This window comes from Somniosus microcephalus, chromosome 11 (assembly GCF_052327205.1).
Source record: "Somniosus microcephalus isolate GS21.2 chromosome 11, FLI_Smic_1.0, whole genome shotgun sequence".
NCBI classification, from domain to species: Eukaryota; Metazoa; Chordata; class Chondrichthyes; order Squaliformes; family Somniosidae; genus Somniosus; species Somniosus microcephalus.
Genome location: NC_140997.1, coordinates 57,736,861 through 57,754,916, shown reverse-complemented (window position 1 = coordinate 57,754,916; position 18,056 = coordinate 57,736,861).

The window sequence follows — 18,056 nt, the reverse complement described above, 5'->3', positions numbered from 1 at the left end:
CTCGCCGAGATTTTTTACCCCCACTATTTGTACATCCTTTTGTCCTATTTATGTCTCTCTATAACCTCACCATGAGCTTTTATTATGCAATCACATTGAAGATTTCCCACAGACAGCAAACCAGGAAATAAAAGGCACTTGAGTATCACATCACCTTTTATAAAATTTACAGAGTGCAAAATAAAGATGTGGACATGCACATGGGGTTACGGTAGAAGCTGAAATATAAACAAACTTTGAAAATTAAAAAAAAATATTTCTGTTATTTTAAAAATCTAGTAATTTTTATCGTAATGGAGAAATTTGACATTCCCACAAATATAAAATTCATTATTCAGGGCCAGAATGGTTGTTCTGCAGTCAATATGCCTTTAAAACCCCAGTTACACCTATTCCAACAAGTCTTAAATTTTATGGGGTAATTAACAGCGATATTAGAGCGGAAAAGGTTAAGTTTTCATCGTGTCTATTTGCAACACCAAATACTCCCCTTGGAGGACAAGACCAGATTCTGCATTGGTCCCCTTGGAGGACAAGACCAGATTTCTGATTGGTCCCCTTGGAGGACAAGACACACCCAACAGTTTATCTGGAATGTGGCATTTGATCCTGCCTGCTGGAGTAATCAAGATCTTTACAGTGTGTAATTTGATCCATTTATTGTGACAGCCAGGCTCCTGAGCTCACAGTGCTAACACTACTGCTTTCAGAGAACAGACAGGGCTCATCCTCCCGGGTTAGGAGCACTCACACTGCTGAGTTCAGATAGGAAGGGGTGAGGTCATGGAGGAATTTTAACATAAGGATGAGAGTTTTAAAATCAAGGTGTTGATGGGCAATGTTCCCCCCTGAACAACTTAGCGGGAACGTTGTTGGTGGACCATGAGCCAATGTAGGTCAATGAGCACAGGGGTGATGGGTTAATGGGACTTGCTGTGTGTTAGGATATGTGCAGCAGAGTTTTGGATGGGCTCAAGTTCATTAAAGGTGGAAGGTGGGAGGGTGGCCAGGAGAACATTGGAATAGTCGAGTCTGGCAAATAACACATAAATGTAGTGTTATACGCTCTCATTTTTATAATTCATTTATTTATTGCCCATCCCTATTTGCCCTTGAGAGGGTGGTAGTAAGCTGCCTTCTTGAACCACTGCAGCCTGGGGGTGGGGGGTGGGGTGTGGTGGGAGGAGAGGGAGAACGTGGTGCAGGCATAAAGGAATTGGGGTAGAAGAATGTGATCCAGGCCTAACAGAGGGCAAGAGAATGTGATCTTCCCATCTGGATCACGTTCCTGTTCTTATCACCCTTCCTTTAGACCTGGATCATGTTCTTCACCCCTCCCACCTGTTCTCAATGTGCTACCCCCCAACAAGATCCTGACCGCCTCTCTCCCCCCACCCCAGCTCCTGACCTTCTCTCCCCGAGTTCCTGACATTCTCTACCCCCCCAGTTCCTGACCTTCTCCCCCCCCGAGTTCCTGACCTCCTCTCTCCCCCCTCCTGAGTTCCTGACCTTCTCCCCCCCGAGTTCCTGATCTTCTCTCCCCCGAGTTCCTGACCTTCTCCCCCACCGAGTTCCTGACCTTCTCTCCCCCCCAGTTCCTGACCTTCTCCCCCACCGAGTTCCTGACCTTCTCCCCCACCGAGTTCCTGACCTTCTCCCCCACCGAGTTCCTGACCTTCTCTCCCCCCAGTTCCTGACCTTCTCCCCCACTGAGTTCCTGACCTTCTCTCCCCCCCAGTTCCTGACCTTCTCCCCCACCGAGTTCCTGACCTTCTCTCCCCCCCAGTTCCTGACCTTCTCCCCCACCGAGTTCCTGACCTTCTCTCCCCCCCAGTTCCTGACCTTCTCCCCCACCGAGTTCCTGACCTTCTCTCCCCCCCAGTTCCTGACCTTCTCCCCCACCGAGTTCCTGACCTTCTCTCCCCCCCAGTTCCTGACCTTCTCCCCCGAGTTCCTGATCTTCTCTCCCCCCCAGTTCCTGACCTTCTCCCCCACCGAGTTCCTGACCTTCTCTCCCCCCCAGTTCCCGACCTTCTCCCCCACCGAGTTCCTGACCTTCTCTCCCCCCCAGTTCCTGACCTTCTCCCCCACCGAGTTCCTGACCTTCTCTCCCCCCCAGTTCCTGACCTTCTCCCCGCCCCGAGTTCCTGACCTTCTCTCTCCGCCCTCCCAAGTTCCTGACCTTCTCTCCTCCCCCCGAGTTCCTGACCTTCTCTCCCCCCCAGTTCCTGACCTTCTCTCCCCCCCAGTTCCTGACCTTCTCCCCCCCGAGTTCCTGACCTTCTCTTTCCCCGCTCCCGAGTTCCTGACCTTCTCTCTTCCCCCTCCCGAGTTCCTGACCTTCTTTCCCCGAGTTCCTGAACTTCTCTCCCCGAGTTCCTGACCTTCTCTTCCCCCCGAGTTCCTGACCTTCTCTCCCTGAGTTCCTGACCTTCTCCCTCCCCCTTCCCGAGTTCCTGACCGTCTCTCTCCCCCCCCCGAGTTTCTGACTTTCTCTCCCCAAGTTCCTGACCGTCTCTCTCCCCCCCAAGTTCCTGACCTTCTCTCCCCGAGTTCCTGACTGTCTCTCTCCCCCCCAAGTTCCTGACCTTCTTTCCCCGAGTTTGTGACCTTCTCTCCCCGAGTTCCTGACCTTCCCCCCCCAGTTCCTGACCTTCCTCCTCCCCGCGTTCCTGACCTTCTCTCCCCTCCCCGAGTTCCTGACCTTCTCTCCCCCCCGAGTTCCTGACCTTCTCTCTCCCCCCCCCCGAGTTCCTGACCTTCTCTCCCCGAGTTCCTGACCTTCTCTCCCCGAGTTCCTGACCTTCTCTTCCCGAGTTCCTGACCTTCTCTCCCCGAGTTCCTGACCTTCTCTCCCCGAGTTCCTGACCTTCTCTCCCCGAGTTCCTGACCTTCTCTCTCCCCCCCCCCCGAGTTCCTGACCTTCTCTCCCCGAGTTCCTGACCTTCTCTTCCCGAGTTCCTGACCTTCTCTCCCCGAGTTCCTGACCTTCTCTCTCCCCCCCCCCCCGAGTTCCTGACCTTCCCCCCCCAGTTCCTGACCTTCCTCCTCCCCGCGTTCCTGACCTTCTCTCCCCTCCCCGAGTTCCTGACCTTCTCTCCCCCCCGAGTTCCTGACCTTCTCTCTCCCCTCCCCGAGTTCCTGACCTTCTCTCTCCCCCTCCCCGAGTTCCTGACCTTCTCTCCCCGAGTTCCTGACCTTCTCTCCCCGAGTTCCTGACCTTCTCTCTCCCCCCCCCCGAGTTCCTGACCTTCTCTCCCCGAGTTCCTGACCTTCTCTTCCCGAGTTCCTGACCTTCTCTCCCTCCCCGAGTTCCTGACCTTCTCTCCCCGAATTCCTGACTGTAATGTAATGTAACATTGAAGGAACTACTTTGTTTTGCGGATGTACATCCTTAGTTGCGAGCGTATATAACAGACGCGTATCAATTTGTACAGTCAGTGCAGAAGTTCCAGTGACCCAGTAAAGATCACTTGAAGTTACTCTCAGTCTTTTATGTAGTTGTGTATAGCGGTACAAACAACAAATTGGCGACGAGAATTATGAACCTACGTCTTCCTATTCTGGCATCGCATCCAGAGGACACCGAAGCTTGGAAGAAAGGAGCGAGAAGGTAGAGGAAACGGAGCACGCTTGCTAAGCTAGGCAGGGGATACGTAAGTCAAGTGAAAAGTGCACAGGACTTGCATGACGCTAGCTAACTAGTAAAGAAAGAAAAATGGGTTTGGAAAAAAAAATGGCGATGATTGGCACTATTGCAGCATTTGATAGCAGTATTGAAGAGTGGGCAACTTACATTGAAAGAGTGGAGTTGTACTGTGAGGCTAACGGAGTGGAGGTAGAAAAGAAAGCCACTGTTTTGCTGACTGTTATGGGCGCAAAGACATACGGGCTGCTACCTAGTTTATTAACCCCTGAAAAGCCAGCAAACAAAACATTCAAACAAATAGTGGACACACTCCAAGACCATTTAAGCCCCAAACCGCTGCTCATAGCTGAAAGATTTAAAATCCATAAACGGAACCAGAGCAAAAATGAAAGCATTTCTGAATATTTGGCAAAGTTCCGCAAATTATCAGAACATTGCCAGTTTGGAGTGGGCTTATCTGTGGTGTATGTAACCTGTTCCACCTTAAGAGAACTTAAGCCTGGTCCACCTTAAGAAAGGTACTACTTTCTTTGGCTGCTGTATACGTAATACCGGTGGTGACCACACCGGTATATAAGCACAGTGTAATAATATTGTATTCAGTATAGTCCGACCTCCAACCAGTAAAGACCTGTTGAATTTACTCTTGCGGTCTGTGTAGTAATTCTCACTATAACACACAGACTTAACAGTGGCGACGAGTCCGATTCTTACCCTGCTGCAGTAATTTCCACGGCGACTTCGTCCACAGACAGGACGTCGAAGAGAGGTTTCCACCCTCATCACCTACGGGAAGACACGTCGAGCGGCAGGCATCGAGCAACCGGAGTGCAGAAGACATCCTGACCTCGAAGCCTCCATCAGCGACTGTCAGCTTCTTCTACTACCTCGTGGTGGGTAAGCCGGGCAGCGACGCGACAGAAAGTCAACCGCGTTGGCTGTACAGACGGGGCTGGGAAGACGGAGGAATAAGGGCGGTGAGGTAGATCGCGACCAGAGATAAGGGCTGGGCCGCTTTCGAGCGAGAGGCGCAGCGTGGGACATCGATCGCGATCGGAAATAAGGGCCGCATTCGGGCTAAAGGCGCAGCGTCTGGGGAAACTGAAGGCGCGAGAGCCGCGGTGAAGCGGAGACAGCGTCGGGGGACGGGTGAAGACCGCCAAGCGCGGGAAAACCGCCATTTTGTGGGCGGAGGACGACGGCAAGAGTGGGAAGCCGCCATCTTAGATAACATTAAAAATACGATAAATTGCTACGATGCCTAAACATGGGAACATTAATGCCTTCGACAGTGATATAGAAGACTGGGCTATGTATGTAGAACGCATACAAAACTATTGTAAGGCAAATAAAATTCCTGAGACAGATAAAGCACTAACATTACTAAACTTAATGGGTGCGAAGACATACGGGCAATTGAAACACCTGTTATCACCAGATGAACCGGCGGATAAGACGTTCGAACAGATTGTTACTGTCCTAAAAAATCATCTTAGCCCCACGCCGCTGATGCTAGCGGAACAATTTAAATTTTACGATAGAAGACAGCTGCAAAATGAAAGCAATGCTGAATATTTGATGGAATTACGTAAGCTAGCAAAATATTGTCAGTTTGGAACGGGACTGACAGAGGCACTTCGAGATAGATTTGTGTGTGGTTTATTTAAACAGGATACACAAAGGCGACTGCTCGAGGAGAATGTGCTGTCTCTCGAGAAGGCGGTCACTATGGCAGCAGCACATGAGGCCGCAGCGAGAGGCACGGCAGTAATGCAGCTACGGCCACCGGAACTAGGTACAAACAAATTGGGTTTGAGTTCTGTCAAATGTTATCATTGTGGAAAGACAACGTACGATCAGAACCAGTGTTGGTTTAAAAACCAAGAATGCAGAACGTGTGGCAGGTTTGGCCACATAGCTAAAGTATGCCGGTCAGGAAAGAAGACCAGCAATAAAAAGTCACCGCAAGGAAAATATGCAAAGGTACACAAGGTGACAAAGAACAGTTTGACTGAACAGAAGTCAGATTCAGATGCTAGCAGTAATGAACTGGATAGCTTAAGAATACACAACGTTGGTAAGGATACAGACCTCCAGACAATTTGGGTCACTCTTAAGATAGCAGGAGTCCAAGTAAAAATGGAATTGGACACTGGATCGGCATTGACGGTCATGAATAAGAAAGATTACAGAAGGTTATTCCAACATATTCCCTTACAGGATACGGAGATTATATTGAAAACGTACACGGGGCAAAGAGTGTACCCCATCGGAAAAATAGAGGTAGAAGTGGTCCACAAGGGCGAAGGAAGCCAAGTAATGGACTTATATGTGCTACCTGAAGGAGGTCCACCACTACTAGGACGGGAGTGGATTAGGAAAATGAATATGGACTGGCACTCCTTGAAAGCACTAACGGTAGATTCCGGGGAAACAGCTGTCAAACCTAAACGATTGTCCAGAATATTGGATGAGGCTAAAGAGGTGTTCCAGCCGGGACTGGGAACACTGAGAGGAATTACGGCAAACATCAAGATTGATGAACATGCACAACCAAAATTTTTTAAAGCCAGACCGGTACCCTATGGAATACGACCTGCGGTTGAAGCGGAGCTGGAAGCACTAGAACGTTCAGGGGTACTGTCTAAAGTAGATTGGAGTGAGTGGGCTACGCCCATTGTTCCCGTTATGAAACGTCCTGCGAACAATAAGCCAGGAGATCCAGGGAAGGTTCGCATCTGTGGAGATTTCAAGATCACCGTTAATCCGGTGCTTCACATGGTGCAGTATCCGCTTCCACGGATTGAGGATATTTTCGCTTCACTGTCTGGCGGGAAACACTTCACCAAGATAGACCTGGCGCAGGCGTACTTGCAGATGGAGGTTGAAGAAGAGTCACGCCAATACCTCACAATCAACACGCATCGAGGGTTGTACCGGTACAATAGGCTGGTTTTTGGTGTGGCATCGGCTCCAGCAATTTGGCAGAGGGCCATGGAGCAGGTATTACAGGGAATTCCAGGCACACAATGTTACCTGGACGACATTCTGATCACAGGTGATGGTGATGAACAGCATCTCGCTAACTTGGAACTGGTGCTCAACAGACTGAAAGAGTATGGACTTAGGGTAAATCGGCAGAAATGTGAGTTCTTCCAGAAGCGGATCTCGTACTGTGGTCATGTCATTGACCGGGAGGGGCTTCATAAGTCTCCTGACAAGATAGCGGCAGTTGTAAAGGCTCCCGCTCTGGAGAATGTCTCTCAGTTGAGGTCGTTTCTAGGATTAATTAACTACTACCATAAATTTCTGCCAAATCTATCCACGGTGCTGCATCCGTTGAACGCTCTTTTACAGAAAGGGGTACCATGGGACTGGGGCGAAAACTGTAAGAAGGCATTTCGCAAAAGCAAAGAATTGATCACCTCAGAGGAAGTGTTGGCTCACTTCGACCCGACACTGCCTATTCGGTTGGCTTGTGATGCTTCTCCATATGGTATTGGGGCAGTACTCTCACATAAATTGCCAAATGGCACGGAAAGGCCAGTCGCGTTTGCATCCAGATCATTGACCTCCGCTGAGCGCAACTATGCGCAGATCGATAGGGAGGCCCTTAGCCTTGTATGGGGAGTGAAGAAGTTTAATCATTACCTACAGGGCCAAAAATTCACACTTCTGACGGACCATCAACCGTTGGTGTCCATTTTTAACCCTAAGAAGGGTGTTTCGGTGATGACAGCACAGCGTCTCCAGAGATGGTCTCTTTTCTTAGGGGCACATCAATATTAGATAGAATTCAAAGGTACGAAACAGCATGGCAATGCTGATGGCCTGTCGCGCCTGCCACTACCTGAAGATGAAGACACGACGGAAGTTGACCCTGTTGAGTTATTTCATTCGACCATTATCGAGTGTTTACCTGTCACCAACGCAAGTATTGAAAGAGAAACCAGGAACGACCCGACATTGTCCAGAGTCTACGAGGTGACAGTGAAAGGATGGCCAACACGGGGTGATCCTCTGTTACCGGCATTCTCGGCAAGGCGAGACCAGCTGTCCGTCTGTCATGGTACTTTGATGTACGGGACAAGAGTGATTATTCCTCCCAAGTTAAGGGAAAGAGTTTTAAAAGAACTACATGAAGGTCATCTGGGGGGAGTTAAAATGAAAAGTCTTGCTAGGGCTTACGTATGGTGGCCGGGTATTGACCAACAGATTGAGGAGTTAACGAAAAGCTGCGCTGGGTGTCAAAAAGTGCAAAATGCACCTCCGATAGCACCGCTACACCCATGGGAATGGCCTTCAGCCCCATGGCAACGTGTACACATTGACTTTGCTGGTCCATTCATGGACTCCATGTTCCTAATCGCGGTGGACGCACATTCCAAATGGCCAGAAGTCATCAAGATGAATACCACTACTTCAGAAAAGACAATTGCGGTGTTAAGAACAATATTCGCAAGGAACGGATTGCCAGAACAGATCTGTTCGGACAACGGACCACAGTTTGTATCGGAAGAATTCCAACAATTCTTAAAGAAGAATGGAGTTAAACATTATACCTCTGCCCCATATCATCCGGCGACAAACGGGTTGGCTGAAAGGTTTGTCCAGACATTCAAAAAGGCTATTAAGGCCATGAATGATGATCAGATTCCGCTGCAACACAAGGTCGATAAGTTCCTGATGTCATATAGAAACGCCGATCATGCCGTGACTAACCAAAGTCCTGCTATGATGTTTTATAACAGGAGGTTGCGGTCCAAGTTGGACTTGTTAAAACCAAATGTGCGGAGGGAAGTGGAAAACAAACAGTTTCGGCATATTAACAGCAAGACCACTCGAACTTTCGACGTAGGACAACCAGTGATGGCAAGGGGCTATGGAAATGACAAATGGCAGTCCAGAACAATCCGGGCCAGACAAGGACCTCTGATGTACACCGTAGATATTGGTCATAATGTGATAAGGCGTCATGCGGATCAATTGGTAGAGTCGAGAGCAAGGGTCGAACCCATGGTTGTGACAGAGACAGCTGTGGAAGACATTCATGAACCTGAAGCATCTACCTCGGCCGAGAATGTATTTGATGATGATGACACCCAATACATTGGCAACCAACTAGAGGAGGCACCTCAACAACAAGAATCAGAGACCACTGAAAGGCGTTATCCAAGCCGAATCAGAAAGCCTCCTGAGAGACTGAACCTTTGAACTGTTATACCTGAAGTTATATATGTATATATGTTATGTTTATTTGGGGATATGACTGTTAAGCTAAAAAGGGAGGATTGTGGTGTATGTAACCTGTTCCACCTTAAGAGAACTTAAGCCTGGTCCACCTTAAGAAAGGTACTACTTTCTTTGGCTGCTGTATACGTAATACCGGTGGTGACCACACCGGTATATAAGCACAGTGTAATAATATTGTATTCAGTATAGTCCGACCTCCAACCAGTAAAGACCTGTTGAATTTACTCTTGTGGTCTGTGTAGTAATTCTCACTATAACACACAGACTTAACATTATCAGACGCATTGAGGGACAGATTTGTGTGTGGCATGCAAAGTGAAAGCACACAAAAGAAGCTCCTGTCTGAAAAAGACCTCACATTGGAGAAGGCTCTAAGTATTGCAATATCAATGGAAGCAGCAGCACGTGGCGCTTTAGAAATTCAACAAAAATCCCTGGAATATTCAACTGATAAAATGTTACTGAAAGAAGAAAAGAAGTGCTAGCGCTGTGGCAAAATGTCACATGACCACAATGACTGTTGATTTAAAGACAAAGACTGCAGACAATGTGGCAGACGAGGGCACATTGAAAGAGTCTGCAAAGCAAATAAGAAGCCGAAAACTGATACAATACAGAGTAACAAAAAGGTACATCAAGTGACTGAAAACAAGAAACCTTTCAAAGATAGATACAAGAAGGTACACCACGTGACTGGAGACAGTTCAAATAGAGAAAAAAGTGACAGACTCAGAGGAAGAGGAGCTGGCTTGTCTAAAACTACACAGTGTGAAAGAAACAGAGGATCACAGAATAATATGGGTTACTCCAGAAGTGGCAGGAGTTAGGCTGAAAATGGAGTTGGACACAGGCTCAGCTTTAATAGTGATCTCTGTACATGACTACAAACGACTGTTTTCATACATACCGCTAAGGCCAACTAAAGTACTGTTAAAGACATACACAGGACAAAGAGTGTGCCCCAAAGGTAAAATAAAAGTGACAGTGACATACAAAGAAAAAAAAATACCGCAATTGAACCTCTATGTAGTGGAAAATGGAGGACCACCATTACTGGGACGCGAATGACTCAGGAAAATACAGTTGGATTGGCACACCATCCAAGCACTGTTTGTGTCAGCAAAGGAGGACAGCAATGCCACTCCTGAGAGACTGTCACAAATACTCTCTGACTCTCAGGAAGTGTTCAAGAAGGAAATAGGAACACTTAAGGGTATGAAAGCAAAAATTAAGATTGAGGAGAACGCAAATCCAAAGTTCCACAAGGCCAGACCAGTGCCTTATGCAATTCGCCCTTCAGTAGAAGCAGAGCTGGAGAACTTGGAGCAGTTAGGGGTCCTGTCCAAGGTGGATTGGAGTGAATGGGCCACACCTATAGTTCCAGTGATGAAGAAAACCTCCAGCACAAAACCAGGAAAGCCAAGAAAAGTGCGCATCTGTGGAGACTTTAAAGTGACTGTTAACCCAGTCCTCCACACAGTACAGTACCCATTGCCTCGCATTGAGGACATCTTTGCTTCCCTGTCAAGAGGGAAACACTTCACAAAGATTGACTTGGCCCAGGCCTATCTCCAAATGGAAATTGATGATGCATCAAAGAAGTACCTGACAATAAATACGCACAAAGGCCTTTACCAGTACAATCGGCTGGTATTCGGAATAGCATCAGCTCCTGCAATCTGGCATAGGGCAATGGACCAAGTCCTGCAGGGGATCCCAGGTACTCAGTGTTATCTTGATGACATCATCATTACTGGCAAGAATGAAACGACTACCTTTCCAACCTCGAACAGGTGCTCATCAGGTTATGGGAGTATGGGCTCCAAGCGAACCGAGACAAGTGTGAGTTTTTCAAAAAGGAAATCTCATACTGTGGACATGTGAGTGACAAGGACAGTTTACACAAGTCTCCAGACAAGACTGAAGCTGTGATTAATGCACCAACACCTGAAAATGTGTCTCAGTTGAGATCATATCTTGGGCTGGTGAACTACTATCACAAGTTCTTGCCCAACCTAACCACAGTGTTACATCCACTAAATCCACTGCTACAGACAGGGTCACAATGGAGGTGGAGTGACAACTGTGAACAAGCTTTTCAAGAGAGTAAAAGACTCATTACTTCAGAAGAGGTGCTAGCTCACTTTGACCCATCCTTACCTATTCGACTGGCATGTGATGTTTCACCCCAAGGCATTGGTGCCGTGTTGTCACATAAGTTCCCAGACGGCTCAGAAACACCAATAGCCTTTGCCTCAATATCATTGAGTACAGCTGAACGCAATTATGCACAGATTGACCGAGAGGCCCTCAGCCTTGCGTGGGGAGTCAAGAAATTCAACCACTACTTGTATGGTCAACAGTTTACACTGTTAACTGACCACCAGCCTTCCGTTTCAATCTTCAACCCAAAGAAGGGCGTTCCAGTGATGACGGCACAACGGCTACAGCGATGGTCACTCTTCCTAGGGGCTCACCTGTATGACATTGTATACAAGGGGACCAAGCAATATGGCAACGCCGATGGTTTGTCACGTTTACCACTGCCAACCTCAGAGAGAACTACAACAGTTGACTCAGCAGAGGTATTTCACACAACAATAGTTGAGCAGCTGCCAGTGACAAACTCCCTCATTGAAAGAGAAACACGCAATGACCCTACATTGTCAAAAGTTTATGACATCACTGTGAAGGGATGGCCAGCGCTTGGTGACTTATTGTTTCCAGCATTCTCAGCTAGGAGGGAGCAGTTATCAGTGTGTCGGGGAACACTGATGTGCGGCTCACGAGTTGTGATTCCTCCCAAGCTTCGTAACCGAGTGCTAGATGAACTGCATGAAGGCCACTTAGGTATGATAAAGATGAAAAGCCTTGCCCGTGGATACGTGTGGTGGCCGGGAATTGACAAACAGATCGAGGACCTGACAAAGAGCTGCTCAGGATGTCAAAAGGTCCAGAACGCACCACCACAAGCCCCTCTCCATCCATGGGAATGGCCCTCATCACCATGGCAACGTGTGCACATCGACTTTGCTGGACCGTTCATGGACTCCATGTTCTTGATTGCAGTCGATGCACATTCCAAATGGCCCGAGGTCATTAAAATGAAATTAACCACATCTGAAAAGACCATTTCAGTTCTGAGGACCATGTTCGCTAGAAATGGCCTACCAGAACAAATCTGCACAGACAATGGACGACAATTTGTCTCTGACGAATTCCAAGGTTTCATGAGGAAAAATGGAATCAAGCACTACACATCTGCCCCATACCATCCAGCTACAAATGGCTTGGCTGAAAGATTCGTACAGACTTTCAAGAAGGCCATCAAAGCAATGTACAGCGAGAATCTACCACTGCAACACAAAATAGACAATTTCCTCTTTGCTTATCGGAACGCAGTACACGCAGCCACTAATCAGACTCCAGCAATGATGTTTCTGAACAGGAACCTGAGATCTCGCATGGACCTTCTTAAACCGAATGTATGTCATGATGTAGAGAACAAACAGTTCAAACATTTGAATGCTAAGCCAACAAGAAGCTTCAGTGTGGGACAGTCAGTTCTTGCTCGTGATTTCCGGATGGAAAAGTGGCAACCAGGTACAATATCCACAAGAGAGGGTCCACTGATGTATACTGTGGATGTGGGAGAGAACGTTTTGAGACGTCATGTGGACCAAACTCTGGATGTTCAGGTAAAAAACACCCCTATACCTCGCCCAGACTCACCTGACATGGAAACAGACACTCCTGATTCATCAGCATCAGCACCAGCCTCATCCACAGCTGAGAGCTCTACCTGTGCTGATAGCTCACCTGATGGACCTGTACCTGTACAGCCTCATTCCCCAAAGCAAAAGAGTCTGGAGAGACGTTACCCAGAGAGGCAGAGGAGGCCTCCCCAGAGATGTGACTTGTAAAAGGGCTGTTGACAAAATAAATGTTATGTTGGAATTTGAATTTTGTTACTTTTAAGAAAACAAAAAGGTTACTGTAAAGACAGTCTCTGTATGTTAATTATAGAAATTTTGCATTAATATACTATTAAACTAAAGGGGGAGGAAGTGTAATGTATACAACATTGAAGGGACTACTTTGTTTTGCGGATGTACATCCTTAGTTGCGAGCGTATATAACAGACACGTATCGATTTGTATAGTCAGTACCGAAGTTCCAGTTACCCAGTAAAGATCACTTGAAGTTAATCTCAGTCTCTGCTGCTTTATTATTTTATGTAGTTGTGTATAGCGGTACAAACACAACACTGACCTTCCCTCCCACCCCGAGTTCCTTACCTTCTCTCTCTCCCCGAGATCCTGACCTTCTCTCCCCGAGTTCCTGACGTTCTCTCCCCCCTCCCGAGTTCCTGACCTTCCCTCCCGCCCCGAGATCCTGACCTTCTCTCCTCCCCAGTTCCTGACCTTCTCTCTGCCCCCCCGAGTTCCTGACCTTCTCTCCTCACCCCAAATTCCTGACCTTCTCCTCTCCCCTGAGTTCCTGACCTTCTCTCCCCCCTCAAGTTCCTGACTTTCTCTCTCCCCTCAAGTTCCTGACCTTCTCCTCCCCGAGTTCCTGACCTTCTCCCCCAACTTCGAACTCCTCTCGCTCCTCTCTCCCCTGCGAACTCCTCTCTCACCCCCCAATCTCCTCTCCCCCCATTCGATTCCCTCTCCTCCCCTTTGATCCCCTCTCTTCCCCTTCGATCCCCTCTCCCCCCCCACCCCGTCGATCACCTCTCCTCTTTGATATTGCAGATCTGACTGGGATTACAAACTCCTGTTGGGTTTCAGTTATGGCTGCATAAGGTAGTGAGACTGGAAAAACAACACCACCGAAGGGCCGATTTGAATCGTTATTCTCTTGTTCTTTTGAGCCCTGGTTACAGAGTTACAATATTTAGGGTAAATGCACAGATGCCCCCCATTCAACCAAGGATTTCCCCCTGCCAATATCACTTTCCTCTGCTACTGTTGGACATAGTGCCTCATTCTCAGTCTCCTCTGCGCATCGTTCCTCCTTTCAATACTCGCACTCTCAAACTCGGCACGGCGTTTCATGAACAGAAATAGAAATAAAAACATCATCGGCAACTCTAACCCGGGAAGTGTTCGGGCCCACCGCCACCCCTGGCCCGAAATTCCCGCCCACTCATTGCGCAAGCGGCAATTAGAACCAAATTCGAGCGCTTCCCAAAGCTACCCCTTCGATCCCCTCTCCTCTAGTGCACCCCCCTCCCATCCTATTCCCTGACCTTTTCCGCATGGAGCCAAGGAAAGTGCGGTGGTGGAGGCTGCAGCCGCCACACCGTTTGGTACTGCGCATGCGCGGCTGGACCAAGTATGCATGCGCAGAACCAAATGGGTGCAAAGGGGAGTCAAAAACGTTGTGCAAATAATCTCTCCATTACGTTTTCGTCAGTTCAACTGACTTTACTGATTGCCGGCTATGGGGCATCCCACAGCACAGCCTGTGGTGGAGCAGGGAATGACTGATCGCAGCTTCAGAAATTACACATTTATCTGCGCGTGCGCTAAATCCTGACGTTATGGTCAGTTTCAGAGCGGTAATAACGGTGAATGCTGACAGTTTCACCGTCATTACCACCGCAAAATCCGGGCCATTCAATAAATATTTTGCATCGGCTTTACAAATGATGGTGAAAGTGAGAATGTCGGTGTTTTAGAGGAGGATAGGGAACAATTTTTAAACATGGTAAGGTCACAGTTGGAGTACTGTACAGATTTGGGGGTGAAAGAAGGAAGGAAGGAAAGGACATGCATTTATATAGCGCCTTTCACGACCTCAGGATGTCCCAAAGTGCTTTACAGCCAATGAAGGAGTTTCGATTTCAATCCCTGTTGAAATGTAGGAAAGGCCGTAGAGAGTGTACAACGCAGATTCACTAGGATTCTGCCTGGTATGAGGAAATACAAATACAAAGGAAGATTGAAAATTGGCCTGTTTTGGTTAGAACAGAGTAGAGATTTGATAGGGGCATTTAAAATGATTAAGGAATGGGACAGAATAGATAGAATTAGGTGGTTTCCAGTGGTTCAGGGGTCTAGAAGGAGGTGGCATAGATACAAAATTAAATGTAAGAGATTTAGAACAGAGGGCAGGAGAAACTTTTCACACAGCGAGTTGTGAGGCTGTGGAATGCACAGTTGGAGTTAGTGATTGAAGCAGAGATCATGTCAACAAGAATAAGTTAGGTAGGTGGTTGAAGAAAAGAAGGATAAGAGGGCATGAGAACAAATTGGGCACATGGGATGAGGACTACTGCTCAATCAGAGGATAAAGACTAATACAGATTGATTGGGCTGAATGGCTTATTTTAGTGTAATTTATATATAATTCTACGACTGTTCTGTCTATTCATGTATTCACTGCATTGCTGCCAAAACGTCATCATAAGAGCCATCTTTCACAGTTTTAATTTTAAACTTGCTTTTTATATATAATGCAACAAAATTGAGTATTTCTAACAGAAATGGCTTTATTAAGAGCACATTGAATGTGCGAACCCCAAACACAGCTTTCTCTAGCTGTGTATTTTATTTATATAATAATGATATTGTATCATAAGGGTTTGGAATATATTACTGAACCATTTTCCACAAGTCTGAAGGTTGCAATCATTAGCATTGTAAGTATGGTGACTTCTAATGTGTGTTTCCACGGCAATGGTGAAACTTATACCACAGAGTGTGTTTATACCACACACCTAACCATTCATCCTGTGGAATAACATTGTTATTCTATAGATAGCTATGGTGGCCAGCTATAGAATAACAATGTGATTGGAATGACTTTCACCCTCACCAGGCACTATGTAGTGAATCTTCGAAGTGGTAATTCAGTATGGTGGGGTGCTACCGTCCTATTATTAAGACAGTTTCATTTTATCACTGTTCATAGAACAAACAAAAACCCCAGAAATCTGAGTTTAATCGGTGTAGTCGTCAAGAGTAACCTAACCTGCCATGGGGGAACGGGGCGGGTATAGGTCAAACGCCCGATTTACACCCCGCCCGATTATACACTCCATCAACCTCAATGGAACTTAAAATCAGACAAGGTGTAAAACAGATGTCTGGGTTAGGTTAAAATCAGGGCTTATGTTATGTAATTGCATAAATATCCAGCAGAGGATGCCAACCATGGAGGAAATGCTGTAACCAAGGTCAACAACTTGTCTTTATAGAGTGTGTTTAATGTAGAAAAAGCATTTTACACCAGAACTGAGAGATTATACCTATCAGGCAAGATTGAACAGGCTGGGGCTCTTTTCTCTAGGGAAAAGAGAAATCTGAGGAGTGGCTTGAAAGATGTCTTTAAGATTATGAAAGAGTTTGATAGGGTAGAGGTAGAGAAGAAGTTTTCACTTGTGAGGGGGACCAAAATTAGGAGCCATCAATATAAGATAGTCATTAAAATCCAATAGGGAATTCAGGAGAAATATCTTTACCCAGAGAGTGGTTAGAATGTGGAACTCGCTACCACAAGGCGAATAGCATAGATGCATTTAAGGGGAAATTAGATAGTAACATCGCCCGACTCTGCCCCTGCCTCAGCTCCTCTGCTGCTGTAATGCTCATCCATGCCTTTGCTACCTCTAGACTTACCTATTCAATGCTCTCCGGGCCAGCCTCCTATCTTCCATAAACTTGAGGTCATCCAAAACCCTGCTGCCTGTATCCTAACACACTCCAAGTCCCATTCACCCATTACCCCTGTGCTCACTGGCCTACATTAGCTCCAGGTCTGGCAATGCCTTGATTTTAAAATTCTCATCCTTGTTTCCAAATCACTCTATGGCCTCACCCCTCCCTATCTCTTTATCTCCTCCAGCCCCACAACCCTCTGAGAGTTCTGCGCTCCTCCAATTCTGGCCTCTTGTGCATCCCCGATTTTAAGTGCTCCACCATTGGCCTTTAGTTGCCTAGGCCCTAAGTTCTTGAATTTCCTTCCTAAACCTCTACAACTCTCTACCTCTCTCTCCTCCTTAAAACCTACCTCTTTGACCAAGCTTTTGATCATCTGTCCTAATATCTCCTTATGTGGCTCGGTGACGAATTTTGTTTGATAATGCTGCTGTGAAGCGCCTTGGAACTACGTTAAAGGCGCTATATAAATGCAAGCTGTTGTTGTTGTTGGAGAAAGGACTGGAAGTTTATGCTGATAGGGTTAGATGAAGAGGAGTGAGAGGAGGCTCGTGTGGAGCATAAACACTGGCACAGACATGTTGGGCCGAATGGCCCGTTTCTATGCTGTACATTCTATGCAATTCTATGTAAAAAAACATTGCATGGCACTTCACAGAAGGTCTTGGCTGAGATGTATGTTGTCAGCAAATTAGAACATGTGGTGCTGAAGCATCAAAGATTGGAGACAATGAGCTTGTACATTAAGTAGCTTCTATTCAGTTTTACTTAGAATCCAGTTCCACACGCAACAACCTGTCTTTCCAACACCACATGAATCTAAATTGGAACACTTATTCTATAACCTGGAGCCCAATCAGCTGTACGAATCTGGGTAAATCTGTTACCAAACGTAGGCTGGCTGATTGGCTGAAAGGCTGTATCCTTCACTGCTGCCAGATGGCAGGGAGAGATTTTTCTGACAAGATTAAGCACCATTGTATCCGCACATTAGCCACTGTGTGAACTAGTTTCAAGTAGGTTAACTTAGAGGACACGTGCAAGGTGACCATGTGGCATCATTGGAGGGGGAATTCAACACAGTGTCTGTTCCCATTCTGCCAGTGTCGAGTAATTTTAAATTTAAAAAATGAGAACAAGTATTGAATGAGAAAGCAATAGGTGTAGAGATTTCCCATCAGAACACTTAATATTAGGTAAAAATACAATGGAGCTTCTCTGCAATATTCTTGATAGCAGTACAAGTATATTAGAGTACACACATGTAAGTATAACAACTGCAAACTAAATCAGGGATTATGGAATATAGGAGAATGTTACAGCAAAGGCTGGTTCGTTGATAGTCTCACATGGGGGATATTTTCCTCCATTCACTAATGTTAGTGAGAAACCCGAACAAAGGAAAATTTACCGCATTATTTCTTTACTTTTATTTTTTAATTGTCAGCTTCCTGCCTCAAGCTTGGACAAGAACTGACGGCCCCGAT